This window comes from Myxine glutinosa, chromosome 5 (genome assembly GCF_964187855.1).
Source record: "Myxine glutinosa chromosome 5, kmMyxGlut1.1, whole genome shotgun sequence".
NCBI lineage: Eukaryota > Metazoa > Chordata > Myxini > Myxiniformes > Myxinidae > Myxine > Myxine glutinosa.
In genome coordinates this window covers 159,654,427-159,670,089 of record NC_136265.1, presented here as the reverse complement: position 1 = coordinate 159,670,089, position 15,663 = coordinate 159,654,427, and positions in this window count along the sequence as shown.

The following is a 15,663-nucleotide window of genomic DNA, read 5'->3' as shown; positions in this document are numbered from 1 at the left end:
GAGCAGCGAACGCCGCCCTACGGCTACTTTGAAGAGCGGATGAGACGATTGGGGAAATTGAAAGGGGCCTATCTTATTTGATTAATATGTGCAATGCAGATTGCAGATCAATGCAGATGCAATGCAGATTCAACTATTGGGAACAGATCCTTAACTGAAACACATAATAATGAAATGACTACAGAGAGGTCCGATGGTTCTCTACGTGTTGTACATTGACTAACTAGGGTGCGATCTTTAATAAGCCAAATGATGGGGATATTTACAGGGGATCATTTATAAGGGAAACATTTACTAAAATTTACTAGTGAAGGTTCTAAAAACCGGAACAATATTTACTATTAATCATGTTGAGGTTGGGAGAAGGGGCTATGAGGGATGTTCTTGTATATTGTTGTCCCCCGTCGCACCGCGGAGCGAAAGGGGGACTATTGTTTTCCCCTCCGTCCGTGCGTGTGTGTGTGTGTGCGAAATATCTTGAAAAATAAGCGAAGTACCAACTTCTAATCTGGTGTGTGGGTGTATCTTGGCATAAGGAAGAACGCTATTGAAAATTGGGTCGCCACGTCAAAATCCAAGATGGCCACCGCCATGTATGTCTGAACCTTGTGAGCGGAATATCTTGAAAAATAAGCGAAGTACCAACTTATAATCTGGTGTGTGGGTGTATCTAGGCATAAGGAAGAACGCTATTGAAAATTAGGTCGCCACGTCAAAATCCAAAATGGCCGCCAGCATATACATCTCTGAATCTTGTGAGCGAAATATCTTGAAAAACAAGTGAATCCTCTTGGATTGCGCTAAGGTTCGGGCATGGAATTTCGAGCCTCGATCATGGTTCGAGCCTCGATCTTGTATACAAAAATAATAATAATAATAATAAGAACCTTGGGCCGAATCTCGCGCTTCACCAGTGCGCGTGCGCGAATTTACGTCACGTCGGCAGCGAGAAGGGGTTCCCCAACACGAACCAATCAGGAACTGCCACGTCACACTTATATGATCTCAGAATTCCTGTGACAGGAATTCACGTTACACTGGCTGGAAGTCATTCGCTAGAGGCGCTTCCTCAGCGCTAATAAACGAACTACTAACTTCTAATCTGGTGTGTGGGTGTATCTAGGCATAAGGAAGAACCCTATTGAAAATTGGGTCGCCACGTCAAAATCCAAGATGGCCGCCGCCGTGTATGTCTGAACCTTGTGAGCGGAATATCTTGAAAAATAAGCGAAGTACCAACTTCTAATCTGGTGTGTGGGTGTATCCAGGCATAAGGAAGAATGCTATTGAAAATTGGGTCGCCACATCAAAATCCAAGATGGCCGCCTTGCGTCTTCCACTTTGTGTACTCACATCACTTCGACGACGGGGGACTGAGGCGTAACGCTTGTTTGCTTGGCTCTGCAGCCACAAGAGAAATTATACAAGTTTTTTTTTGCAGCAATTGCGAAAAGGAGTGTGTGTGTGTGTGTGTGTGTGTGTGTGTGTGTGTGTGTGTGTGTGTGTGTGTGTGTGTCCGTCCATCCTGCCCGCTTGTATTCACAATACATGGTATGAACTCGATATCTCTCATCCATCTATAGTTCTCGTATTTCCTATACAGGTGGGTACCCTATATTTCCGCGAGTTCGATTTGCATCTAGGAACACAACAATTATGGTTACCCATCCCAAATTTAAATATACCATAGATGTCTGGGTCGGGCCTGGGGAGTCATGGATTCACTGGAACATGGGGCGTGGCGCTGTCGGTACCTATGCACGAGGACAAAATTCTGAGTTTTAAAGTCCTTGGTGCTTCCAGTCTTGCTCTACGGATGTGAGATTTGGGCTCGGACCAAGGATCTGATTCAAAGACTTAACTCCTAGGGTACCAGGTCTTTTCGGAGAATCCTTGGCTATCACTGGTCAGACTTTGTGTCCAAGGAGCATTTGCTGAGGGACTCAGATGAGATTTGTTGCCTGTATGGTCCGTGAGCATCAACTGCGGCTGTATGGACATGTGGCTCCTTTTCCTGATGCTGATCCTGCTCATTTGCGTCTCTCAGCGAGGCAGCCTTGTGAGTGGAGGTGCTGACCACATGACTCGTGATTGCAGCCGGTTTATCGGCATCTCAAGGAGATGGGGATGGACCGGGCAACTGCCTGGGGAGTGGCCAGACAGAGGCTCCTGGACTACCAGTGGGCATGGCAACGCACTGCTCTGGGGCATGCTCCGATACCTGACCTGACCCGACTTCGAATTTGCTACTCTTTCGTTTAAATGCTGCAAATTATGTTAAAAAGACTATTTGACTTACATATTTCACCCTAGCAATGGCAGGTTAAAAGTGCTGCAGTTTGTAGAAATGAGTCACTGAAAACGCATACAGCTCTGCATGAAACTATTCCTACGTCATTTCAAAAGTCCTGTTTTGTATTGAGTTTACCAACCAACTTTCTGAGGACCATAATTTATATCTTTCTTGATATTGTGAGATCCTCCCTTGCTCTGTGGATTTCCAAAGTCATCCTTTACTTTGGTGCAGCTGCCCTGTCAGTGTAGATATCTTGGACATAATTTGAACCTGGGATTGCAACATCAAAAGCAAATAACCTCAAAGGTCCTGAATTACTTTATTGCTGCAGACCTCTGTCTTTAACAAATATCCTAAGGCTACTCTGACCCTTTCACATTCCCCCACTCTATTGCCTGAAATCAAATTGTGGACTTCTCATTGGAGAGTCATTTTCTACACATGCTGCTAATTGGTGACAGTCATCATTGGATAGTTGATTTTGTGACCTTTGCTGCTGTATACACCAAAAGCTCTCATAATGTAGAGGAATCACACATTGCGCTCAAAGTAACAAATTTGAATGATCTTCTTAGAATAGGAGTCAAGCCATTTTGCTGCCTGATGTTGAGAGGTTTTCTCATTGGTCCTGGCCTGCTGTTTTACAGGTCCTTATCTTAGCAGACGGGAATAAATGTGGATTCCTGGACCAGCAACTGCCATTCCTCAATCGCCTCGACAAAAAAGGTGGCAAGGCGACTGCGTACGTGTGCGAGAACTTCACTTGTTCAAGTCCGGTGTCATCTGTCGAAGAGCTAAAGAAGCAACTCCTGCAATGAGGCCGCGATGGGCTTTCGGTTGAACGGACTGCTCCATTTAATGTTTACTTGGGTGACGTGATGCAAACATTGCATCTTGGTCACATATGATCATGGTATACTTAAGTCCTTCAGTTGAATTGGTTCAGTGAATGCTAAAATGCATCTTCAAAGTACCATTCACTGTGTCTGCTTGTTAAGTTGCATGTCAAATACAGTTCCAACTAGAGAGTTCATAGAACACATTACCCTGTGCAGTCTTGAGGAAAAGGACATGGTAAGGATCTTTTCAACTACTTTGTGTATCAGAGCAAAATCTATATTTCCTACGAGCCCCAATTTTGGCTGAATCTCAATATTTCCCAATGCCAAAAGCGCGAGTGTTCTGATCACTCTGCATGCCGACAGACTGATCGTTCTGCACACCGACCAACTGATCTGCACACCGACCGACTGATCGTTCTGACCACCGACCGACTGATTGTTCTGCACACCGACCGACTGATCGTTCTGCACACCGACCAACTGCGTTCTGCGTGCACTGCGTTCTGCGTGCACACCGACCAAGTGCAACAACTGCGTTGACCAACTGAGATCGTTCTGCACACCGACCGACTGATCGTTCTGCACACCGACCGACTGATCGTTCTGCACACCGACTGACTGATCGTTCTGCACACCGACCGACTGATCGTTCGACACAACGAACGACTGATCGTTCTGCACACCGACCGACTGATCATTCTTCACGCCGACCGACTGATCGTTCTGCACGCCGACCGACTGATCGTTCTGCATGACGACCGACATTGTTCTGCATGCCGATCGACTGATCGTTCTGCACACCGACCGACTGATCGTTCTGCACACCGACCGACTGATCGTTCTGCACGCCGACCGACATTGTTCTGCACGACGATCGACTGATCGTTCTGCACGCCGACCGACTGATCATTCTGCACACCCTACTGATCGTTCTGCACGCCAACCGACTGATCGTTCTGCAGACCCATCGACTGATCGTTCTGCATACCCACTGAGTGATCGTTCTGCATGCTGACTGACTGATCGTTCTGCATGCTGACTAACTGATCGTTCTGCATGCTGACTGACTGATCGTTGTGCAGGACTGACTGATCGTTCTGCACACCCACCGACTGATCGTCTGCACACCCATCGACTGATCGTTCTGCATACCCACTGACTGATCGTTCTGCACGCTGACTGACTGATCGTTCTGCATGCTGACTAACTGATCATTCTGCACGCTGACTGACTGATCGTTCTGCATGCTGACTGACTGATCGTTGTGCAGGACTGACTGATCGTTGTGCATGCTGGACTGACTGATCGTTCTGCATGTTGGACTGACTGATCGTTCTGCACGCGAACTGACTGATCGTTCTGCACGCTAACTGACTGATCGTTGTGCATGCTGTACTGACTGATCGTTCTGCATGCTGAATGACTGATCGTTCTGCATGTTGGACTGACTGATCGTTCTGCACGCGAACTGACTGATCGTTCTGCACGCTAACTGACTGATCGTTGTGCATGCTGTACTGACTGATCGTTCTGCATGCTGAATGACTGATCGTTGTGCATGCTGGACTGACTGATCGTTCTGCATGTTGGACTGACTGATCGTTCTGCACGCGAACTGACTGATCGTTCTGCACGCTAACTGACTGATCGTTCTGCATGCTGTACTGACTGATCGTTCTGCATGCTGAATGACTGATCGTTATGCACGCTGACTGACTGATCGTTCTGCACGCTGAATGACTGATCGTTCTGCATGATGAATGACTGATCGTTGTGAACGCTAACTGACTGATCGTTCTGAACGCTGACTGACCGATCGTTCTGTACGCTGACTGACTGATCGTTCTGCATGCTGACTGACTGATCGTTGTGTACACTGACTGACTGATCGTTCTGCACGCTGACTGACTGATCGTTCTGCACACTGACTGACTGATCGTTCTGCACGCTGACTGACTGATCCTTCTGCACGCTGACTGACTGATCGTTCTGCACGCTGACTGACAGATCGTTCTGCATGCTGACTGACTGATCGTTCTGCACGCTGACTGACTGATCCTTCTGCACGCTGACTGACTGATCCTTCTGCACGCTGACTGACAGATCGTTCTGCATGCTGACTGACTGATCGTTCTGCACGCTGACTGACTGATCCTTCTGCATGCTGACTGACTGATTGTTCTGCACGCTGAATGACAGATCGTTCTGCATGCTGACTGACTGATCGTTCTGCACGCTGACTGACTGATCCTTCTGCACGCTGACTGACTGATCGTTCTGCACGCTGACTGACAGATCGTTCTGCACGCTGACTTACTGATCCTTCTGCACGCTGACTGACTGATCCTTCTGCACGCTGACTGACTGATCGTTCTGCACGCTGACTGACTGATCGTTCTGCACGCTGACTGACTGATCGTTCTGCACACTGACTGACTCATCCTTCTGCACGCTGACTGACAGATCGTTCTGCATGCTGACTGACTGCTCGTTCTGTATGCCGAATTCTGTCTCTCTCTTATACACACACACACACACACACACACACACACACACACACACACACACACACACACACACACACACACACACACACACACACACAGACACACGTACACACACACACATACATACACACACGTACGTACACACAATATAACTCGCCCTCATCGGAGCATTCTCTTGAAATCGGACCATTCGCTTCAAATCGGACCATTCTCTTGAAATCGGACCATTCTCTTGAAATCGGACCATTCTCTTGAAATCGGACCATTCTCTTGAAATCTGACCATTCGCTTCAAATCGGACCAGTCTCTTGAAATCGGACCATTCTCTTGAAATCGGACCATTCTCTTGAAATCGGACCATGCTCTTGAAATCGGACCATTCTCTTGAAATCGGACCATTCTCTTGAAATCGGACCATTCTCTTGAAATCGGACCATTCGCTTGAAATCGGACCATTCCCTTGAAATCGGACCATTCTCTTGAAATCGGACCATTCTCTTGAAATCGGACCATTCGCTTGAAATCGGACCATTCTCTTGAAATCGGACCATTCGCTTCAAATCGGACCATTCCCTTGAAATCGGACCATTCTCTTGAAATCGGACCATTCGCTTGAAATCGGACCATTCCCTTGAAATCGCACCATTCTCTTGAAATCGGACCATTCTCTTGAAATCGGACCATTCCCTTGAAATCGGACCATTCCCTTGAAATCGGACCATTCTCTTGAAATCGGACCAGTCTCTTGAAATCGGACCATTCCCTTGAAATCGGACCATTCTCTTGAAATCGGACCATTCTCTTGAAATCGGACCATTCCCTTGAAATCGGACCATTCCCTTGAAATCGGACCATTCTCTTGAAATCGGACCATTCTCTTGAAATCAGACCATTCTCTTGAAATCGGACCATTCTCTTGAAATCGGACCATTCTCTTGAAATCGGACCATTCTCTTGAAATCGGACCATTCTCTTGAAATCGGACCATTCTCTTGAAATCGGACCATTCTCTTGAAATCGGACCATTCGCTTGAAATCGGACCATTCGCTTGAAATCGGACCATTCGCTTGAAATCGGACCATTCACTTGAAATCGGACCATTCGCTTGAAATCGGACCATTCTTTTGAAATCGGACCATTCTTTTGAAACCGGACAATTCGTTTGAAATCTGACCATTCGCTTTAAATCTGACCATTCGCTTGAAATCGGACCATTCTTTTGAAACCGGACAATTCGTTTGAAATCGGACCATTCGCTTGAAATCGGACCATTCGCTTTAAATCGGACCATTCTCTTGAAATCGGACCATTCGCTTGAAATCGGACCATTCGCTTGAAATCGGACCATTCGCTTTAAATCGGACCATTCGCGAGATCTTCAGGGAGAGTAAGGTAAAAACAGGCACGGGTGAAGAGGGACCAGGGAAAGAAAAGAAACAAAGGTTGGAAGTTCTGCGACTGTTCTCTAATCTGATGCGAAGAGCGAAATGGAAAAAGCTTTATTAACTAAATGCGGACCTCGGAGGAAACACCGTTCAGATGCCCCTCCCACCTGCTGTGTTTTCTATTGAACTTTGCCCGCTGCTTGTCGAATCATGTGACCACGCAGGTGCGAAATTGATTGACATGCTTTTCCCTGAAACCTCCGGCGAGTAATCCTCGAACGATCTCTTGCAATTATCTTCCAGGAATTTAAAAAATAACATTTACCTGAGGGAGAGGCCGAGCTTAGTGAGAATTTAGCGCATCATCCGCAGAAGCTTCGAGTACTGACGGCGACCAAAAGGGGATTTCTTGTGTTTTAAAGAAGTAAGGTCATCCTGCCTGGTTTTAATAATATTTTATTTACGGAAATATTCACATTTACTCTTTGAGCAAGTTGCACTTTCACCCCTAAGCGTTTGTCTCACTTCCGCTTTTTGGCGTTGCCGAGCAACGGTGTTCTCGCCTGAGGGAAATCACATGAAGGATTGATGTAAGAAGGAATGAGGGAGCGGAGCGAAGGATGAATGAAGGTGAGCAGAAGCGTTGCGTTCCATCACCAAGTAGCTGTATTTAGCATATCGCCAACATATTATATATGACGACGTAAGACGTCGGGAGAAACAGCCAGGTAGCAAGCCACAGTGTTGTCTGTCCTGCCCGGTTGTACTTCCTCAGGGAAAGGATGTGAGGAGGAGAGTGAAATGACCAGGTGTGGGAGAAAGGGGATTATGGGAGAGAATGGATGGAGTGGTGCGTTGGGCACTTCATAGGTTGAAAGGAAAAGTGGAAGATAGATTGAGAAAGATGAATGAGATTGTGTTTGAGTTTGCGTGTGTCACGTTTGGAGTGAAAGAGTGTGCAGAGAGGGGTGAGAAGGAGGCATGTTTGAGCCGGAGGCAGAGGGAGACCCACGAGTTGAGAACGGAGTTGAGGAGCTTGATGGAAGAGGCAGTGGGAGGGGAGAGGAATGGGCTTACGGTGTTGACAAGGCAGGTGAGGGTGAGGTTGGTGAAGTTGAAGAGAGTGGAAAGGATGAAGAGGCAAAGAAACAGAGAGGAAGAGAAAGAGAAAGAGGTTCTTTGAGAATCCTCTTTCAGTTTATGAAGGATCGATTGGAGCAGTCTCGATTTGGTGTGCTGAAGGTACCAAAGGAAGATTTGGAAGGTCACCTGCGTGTCACGTATGCAGACACAAGGAGGAACGAAGTGGTGGAGGACATCGAAGGATTGGTGGGACTGACAGAGCCAGGTGTCCCATTTGATTTGTCAGAGCCAAATATGTCTGAGGTTGATGCAGTTTTGAGGAAGGCATGGGCGGCATCGGCTCCAGGACCAAGTGGAGTGCCATACAAGGTGTTTAAGAGTTGTGAAGGCATCAGGCAGTGTCTGTTGGAAGGCTCTGAAGGTGGTATGGAGGCAAGGAGTGGTGCCCTGTCAATGGACAAGGGTGGAAGGAGTTTATATTCCAAAGCAGGAGGAGGCTGTGACACTGGCGCAGTTTAGACCAATATCATTGCTCGATGTAGATGGGAAGATATTGATGAGTGTTTGCGGCACGGCCCTCAGGCTTCATCAGAGGGAATGGTTTTGTGGATGGTTCTGTGCAGAAGGCAGGAATACCAGGATCACCAGGATGCATTGAACCCTCGGCAATGGTCTCGCAAGTGTTACAGGAGGCAAAGAGACAAAGGAAGGATGTGGCGATGGCATGGCTGGATTTGGAGAATGCATATGGGTCAGTGCCGCATGCCTTGATCAGGTATGCCATGGATTTCTTTTGGGTGCCACGGAGATTTAGGGATTTTTTGATGGCATATTATGATCAGATTTGGATGCGATTTGCGACACAGTCCTGTGTAACAGAGTGGTAGAAGTTGGAAGTGGGGATCCCGATGGGATGTACGTTTAGTTTGTGCTGGTTATGGAGTTGCTGATATATGCTTCGAGTGGCCATGGGAAAGAAGTGGAGCTCGCCCCTGGTCAGAGGTTGCCAGCAATGTTTGCATTCATGGATGACCTGACAGTTGTCAAATAGTCCGCTGATGCAGCAGTAGAGGTACTGGGACGACTGGAAAGGTTGATGCGGTTGGCAAGAATGGGCTTTAAAGCAAGAAAGTCGAGGAGTGTGGTCGTGAGACGAGGAGTGGTGGATAACATGCACAGGCTTGAGCTGGGAGGGGAGGTGGTTCCATCATTGGTGAAGGCCCCTGTGAAGAGTTTGGGAACATGATATAGAGTGGAGTTGAATGATGTGGGAAGGGTGGAGGAGGTGAGAAACAAGTTTTTGAGAAGTTTGAAGAGCATTGATGGATGTGGTTTGCCAGGTAAGTTGAAGGTATGGTGTTTGAAGTTTGGATTGATGCCACGAGTATTGTGGCCATTGATGATTTATGATATTGCGATTGGGCATGTGGAGAGGATGGAGGTTGTGGTGAGCGGGTTTGTGAGGAGGTGGTTGGGAGTGCCACGCTGTTTGACGAACATTGCTTTTTAGGGTCAGGGTGGAAAAACTCCAGTTTCCCTTGACATCATTAACCGAGGAGTTTAAGGTGGTGAGGGTGCAGGAGTTCATGATGTTGCGGGATTCAAGTGATTCAGTGGTAAAGAATGCTCTCCCAGAGAAAAAGGGAAGTCGGAAGTGGAATGCAAGAGCAGAGGTGCATGAGATGGAAGAGCGGTTGCAATAGGAGGAGGTCGTGCGGATGGAACAGCACGGGAAGCATGGCTTGGGGTGGATGAAGCATGAGCGATGGGGAAAGGCATGTGTGAAAGAGAGGAGGAAGATGGTTGAGAGGGAGGTGAGAAGAAAGGAAGAGGAGGGGAGATATGTGAAAGCAGTCAGACAGGCACAGCAAGGTGCTTGGACTAGGTGGGAAGGTGTTTGGGTGAGGGCAATGAAGTGGCAAGAGATTTGGAGGATGGAGCCAATATTGTTGAGTTTTCTGTTGCGGGCAACGTATGATGTGCTTCCGTCACCAGAAAACTTGAGATTGTGGGGGTTGTTGCAGGAGGAGAGATATTATTTGTGTGGAGGTTTGGTAATGGTGCAGCATGCACTGAGTGTGAGGCACGCTTGGAACAAGATCGCCCATAGGGTTGCCCGTGGGGCGGGTACTCTACTCGTGGCAATAATATCGTAAATATGACCATAACACTTTAATCCCAATGTCGTGAATACAAAGTTGATGGATTGAAGTGGTGTGTGGTTCATGAATCAATGATAAGCGATGTTCGGTACGAACAACCACGGAAGTAAAGAATTCGCCTCGGTTTTTTGATACCATGTCATTAACCAAACTCTTGTGGGGTATCTAGATTACAGTAGATCTTCCCTCAGTTCAGGAAATAAAACTTACGTCACGGATGTCAGGATTCATCCAAATTTCTTTGTTTAATGTTATGAACAGCAATAGCGACTGTTTAAAAAGCTAATCAAGTGTGTTTGTGGTTTATAATATTTTACAAGCCCGGCTCCGCCGCTGTTAGACTTTCAGTCTTGTTATATTGAGTGAGTCGATATTTTCTTGGAACAATTGATGGAGGTAGACACAGACACACACCACACACACACACAAGGTAGTGGACGTAGGGTTGTAGGTTGTATCAGAAGTACAAGCATCTTAAAAATTGTTGTCGATGATAGATAACCACCTTGTAGACCAAGCAGGAGACGAGGGGCTCAAATAGGCTGACAACGGCAGAAGAAAAGTAAGACATTTGATTTGTTCTCGGATTTAATTGTGAACAACTGAGACATATGCTTTTTAAAAATGAGTTTCGGCCATTTCACTTGTACTGCAGTCAACTTGGTTATGCTGGAAACAATGTAAAAATAAAAAAGGTTTGCATTTCAACAGCAACTGACATAAAAATACAAGGATGGCAAAAAGGGACGATAATATATTTGGCCTAAACAAATGGAAAAATGTAAATTTGTTACAATAAGGGACGACTGATCGTTCTGCACACCAACGGACTGATCGTTCTTCATGCCGACCGACTGATCGTTCTGCACACCGACCGACTGATCGTTCTGCACGCTGACCGCCTGATCATTCTGCACGATGACCGGCATTGTTCTGCACACCGATCGACTGATCATTCTGCACGCCGACCGACTGATCGTTCTGCACACCGACCAATTGAGCTGCACACCGACCGACTGATCGTTCTGCACACTGACTGATTGTTCTGCACACCAACCGACTGATCGTTGTGCACACCAATCGACTGATCGTTTTGCACACCGACCGACTGATCGTTCTGCACGCCAACTGACATCGTTCTGCACCCCGACCGACTGATCGTTCTGCACGCCGACCGACTGATCGTTCTGCACAACGACCGACATTGTTCTGCACGCCGATCGACTGATCATTCTGCACAACGACCGACATTGTTCTGCACGCCGATCGACTGATCGTTCTGCACGCCCACTGAATGATCGTTCTGCACGCCGACCGACTGATCGCTCTGCACACCCACCGACTGATCGTTCTGCACGCCCACCGTCTGATCGTTCTGCACACCCACCGACTGATCATTCTGCATGCCCACCGTCTGATCGTTCTGCACACCCACCGACTGATCGTTCTGCACGCCCATCGACTGATCGATCTGCACACCCACCGACTGATCGTTCTGCACACCGCCCGACTGATCATTCTGCACACCCACCGACTGATCGTTCTGCACACCGACCAACTGAGCTGCACACCGACCGACTGATCTTTCTGCACACTAACTGATCTTTCTGCACACTGACTGATTGTTCTGCACACTGACTGATTGTTCTGCACACTGACTGATTGTTCTGCACACCGACCGACTGATCGTTCTGCACGCCAACCGACATCGTTCTGCGTGCACCGAGCGACTGATCGTTCTGCATGCTGACCGACTGATCGTTTTGCACAACAACAGACTGATCGTTCTGCACGCCGACCGACTGATCATTCTGCACGACGACCGACATTGTTCTGCACACCGACCGACATCGTTCTGCACACCGAGCGACTGATCGTTCTGCATGCTGACCGACTGTTCGTTCTGCACAACAACAGACTGATCGTTCTGCACGCCGATCGACTGATCATTCTGCACGCCGACCGACTGATCGTTCTGCACACCGACCGACTGATCGTTCTGCACGCCGACCGACATTGTTCTGCACGCCCACTGACTGATCGTTCTGCACGCCGACCGACTGATAATTCTGCACACCCACCGACTGATCGTTCTGCACGCCGACGGACTGATCATTCTGCATACCCACCGACTGATCGTTCTGCATGCCCACCGACTGATCGTTCTTCACATCCCCCGACTGGTCGTTCTGCACGATAACTGACTGGTCGTTCTGCACACTGAATGACTGATCGTTGTGCATGCCGACTGACTGATCGTTCTGCACGCTGTACTGACTGATCGTTCTGCACTATAACTGATGAATCGTTCTGCACGCCGACGGACTGATCGTTCTGCATGCTGTACTGACTAATCGTTCTGCACGATACCTGACTGATCGTTCTGCACGATAACTGATGAATCGTTCTGCACGCCGACGGACTGATCGTTCTGCATGCTGTACTGACTGATCGTTCTGCACGATACCTGACTGGTCGTTGTGCACGCTGACTGACTGATCGTTCTGCATGCTGAATGACGGAACGTTCTGCACGCTGACTGACTGATCGTTCTGCACGCTAACTGACCTATCTTTCTGCACGCTGACTGACTGATCGTTCTGCATGCTGACTGACTGATCGTTCTGCATGCTGACTGACTGAACGTTCTGCATGCTGACTGACTGATTGTTATGCATGCTGACTGACTGATCCTTCTGTATGTTGACTGACTGATCGTTGTGCATGCTGACTGACTGACCGTTCTGCATGCTGACTGACTGATCGTTCTGCACACTGTACTGACTGATCGTTCTGCACGATAACTGACTGACCGTTCTGCACGCTGACTGACTGAACGTTCTGCATGCTGACCGACTGATCGTTTTGCATGCTGACTGACTGATCGTTCTGCATGCTGACTGACTGGTCGTTGTGTACGCTTACTGACTGATCGTCCTGCACGCTGACTGACTGATCGTTCTGCATGCTGACTGACTGATCGTTCTGCACACTGACTGATTGTTGTGTATGCTGACTGACTGATTGTTCTGCACGCTGACTGACTGATCGTTCTGCACGCTGACTGACTAATTGTTCTGTATGCTGACTGACTGATCGTTCTGCCCGCCGAATTCTGTCTCTCTGTTATTCACACACACACACACACACACACACACACACACACACACACACACACACACACACACACACACACACACACACACACACACACACACACACACACACACACACACACACACACACACACACACACACACACACACACACACACACACGTACGTACACACAATATAACTCGCCCTCATCGGAACATTCGCTTTAAATCGGACCATTCCCTTGAAATCGGACCAGTCTCTTGAAATCGGACCATTCTCTTGAAATCGGACCATTCTCTTGAAATCGGACCATTCTCTTGAAATCGGACCATTCTCTTGAAATCGGACCATTCTCTTGAAATCGGACCATTCTCTTGAAATCGGACCATTCTCTTGAAATCGGACCATTCTCTTGATATCGGACTATTCTCTTGAAATCGGACTATTCTCTTGAAATCGGACCATTCTCTTGAAATCGGACCATTCTCTTGAAATCGGACCATTCTCTTGAAATCGGACCATTCTCTTGATATCGGACTATTCTCTTGAAATCGGACCATTCTCTTGATATCGGACTATTCTCTTGAAATCGGACTATTCTCTTGAAATCGGACTATTCTCTTGATATCGGACTATTCTCTTGATATCGGACTATTCTCTTGATATCGGACTATTCTCTTGAAATCGGACCATTCTCTTGATATCGGACTATTCTCTTGAAATCGGACTATTCTCTTGAAATCGGACTATTCTCTTGATATCGGACTATTCTCTTGATATCGGACTATTCTCTTGAAATCGGACTATTCTCTTGAAATCGGACCATTCTCTTGATATCGGACTATTCTCTTGAAATCGGACTATTCTCTTGAAATCGGACCATTCTCTTGAAATCGGACCATTCTCTTGAAATCGGACCATTCTCTTGAAATCGGACTATTCTCTTGAAATCGGACCATTCTCTTGAAATCGGACCATTCGCTTTAAATCGGACCATTCGCGAGATCTTCAGGGAGAGTAAGGTAAAAACAGGCACCGGTGAAGAGGGACCAGGGAAAGAAAAGAAACAAAGGTTGGAAGTTCTGCGACTGTTCTCTAATCTGATGCGAAGACCGAAATGGAAAAAGCTTTATTGACTAAACGCGGACCCTGGAGGAAACACCGTTCAGATTCCCCGCCCACCTGCTGTGTTTTCTGTTGAACTTTGCCCGCTGCTTGTCAAGTCATGTGACCACGCGGGTGCGAAATTGATTGACATGATTTTCCCTGAAACCTCCGGCGAGTAATCCTCGAACGATCTCTTGCAATTATCTTCCAGGAATTAAAAATAACACATTTACCTGAGGGAGAGGCCGAGCTGAGTGAGCATTCAGCGCGTCATCCGCAGAAGCTTCGAGTACTGATGGCGACCAAAAGGGGATTTCTTGTGTTTTAAAGAAGTAAGGTCATCCTGCCTGGTTTTAATAATATTTTATTTACGGAAATATTCACATTTACTCTTTGAGCAAGTTGCACTTTCACCCCTAAGCGTTTGTCTCCACTTCCGCTTTTTGGCGTTGCCGAGCAACGGTGTTCTCGCCTGAGGGAAATCACATGAAGGATTGATGTAAGAAGGAATGAGCGAGCGGAGCGAAGGATGAATGAAGGTGAGCAGAAGCGGTGCGTTCCATCACCAAGTAGCTGTATTTAGCATATCGCCAACATATTATATATGACGACGTAAGACTTCGGGAGAAACAGCCAGGTAGGAAGCCACAGTGTTGTCTGTCCTGCCCGCTGCTTGTCTGTCCTGCCACAGTGTTGTCTGTCCTGCCCGGTTGTACTTCCTCAGGGAAAGGATGTGAGGAGGAGAGTGAAATGACCAGGTATGGGAGAAAGGGGAGTATGGGAGAGAATGGATGGAGTGGTGCGTTGGACACTTCATAGGTTGAAAGGAAAAGTGGAAGATAGATTGAGAAAGATGAATGAGATTGTGTTTGAGTATGCGTGTGTCACGTTTGGAGTGAAAGAGTGTGCAGAGAGGGGTGAGAAGGAGGCATGTTTGAGCAGGAGGCAGAGGGAGACCCACGAGTTGAGAATGGAGTTGAGGAGCTTGAATAAAAGATGGAAGAGGGCAGTGGAAGGGGAGAGGAATGGGCTAGAGGTGTTGACAAGGCAGGTCAGGGTGAGGTTGGTGAAGCTGAAGAGAGTGGAAAGGATGAAGAGGCAAAGAAAAGAGAGGAAGAGAAAGAGAAAGAGGTTCTTTGAGAATCCTTTTTCAGTTTATGAAGGATCGATTGGAGCAGTCTC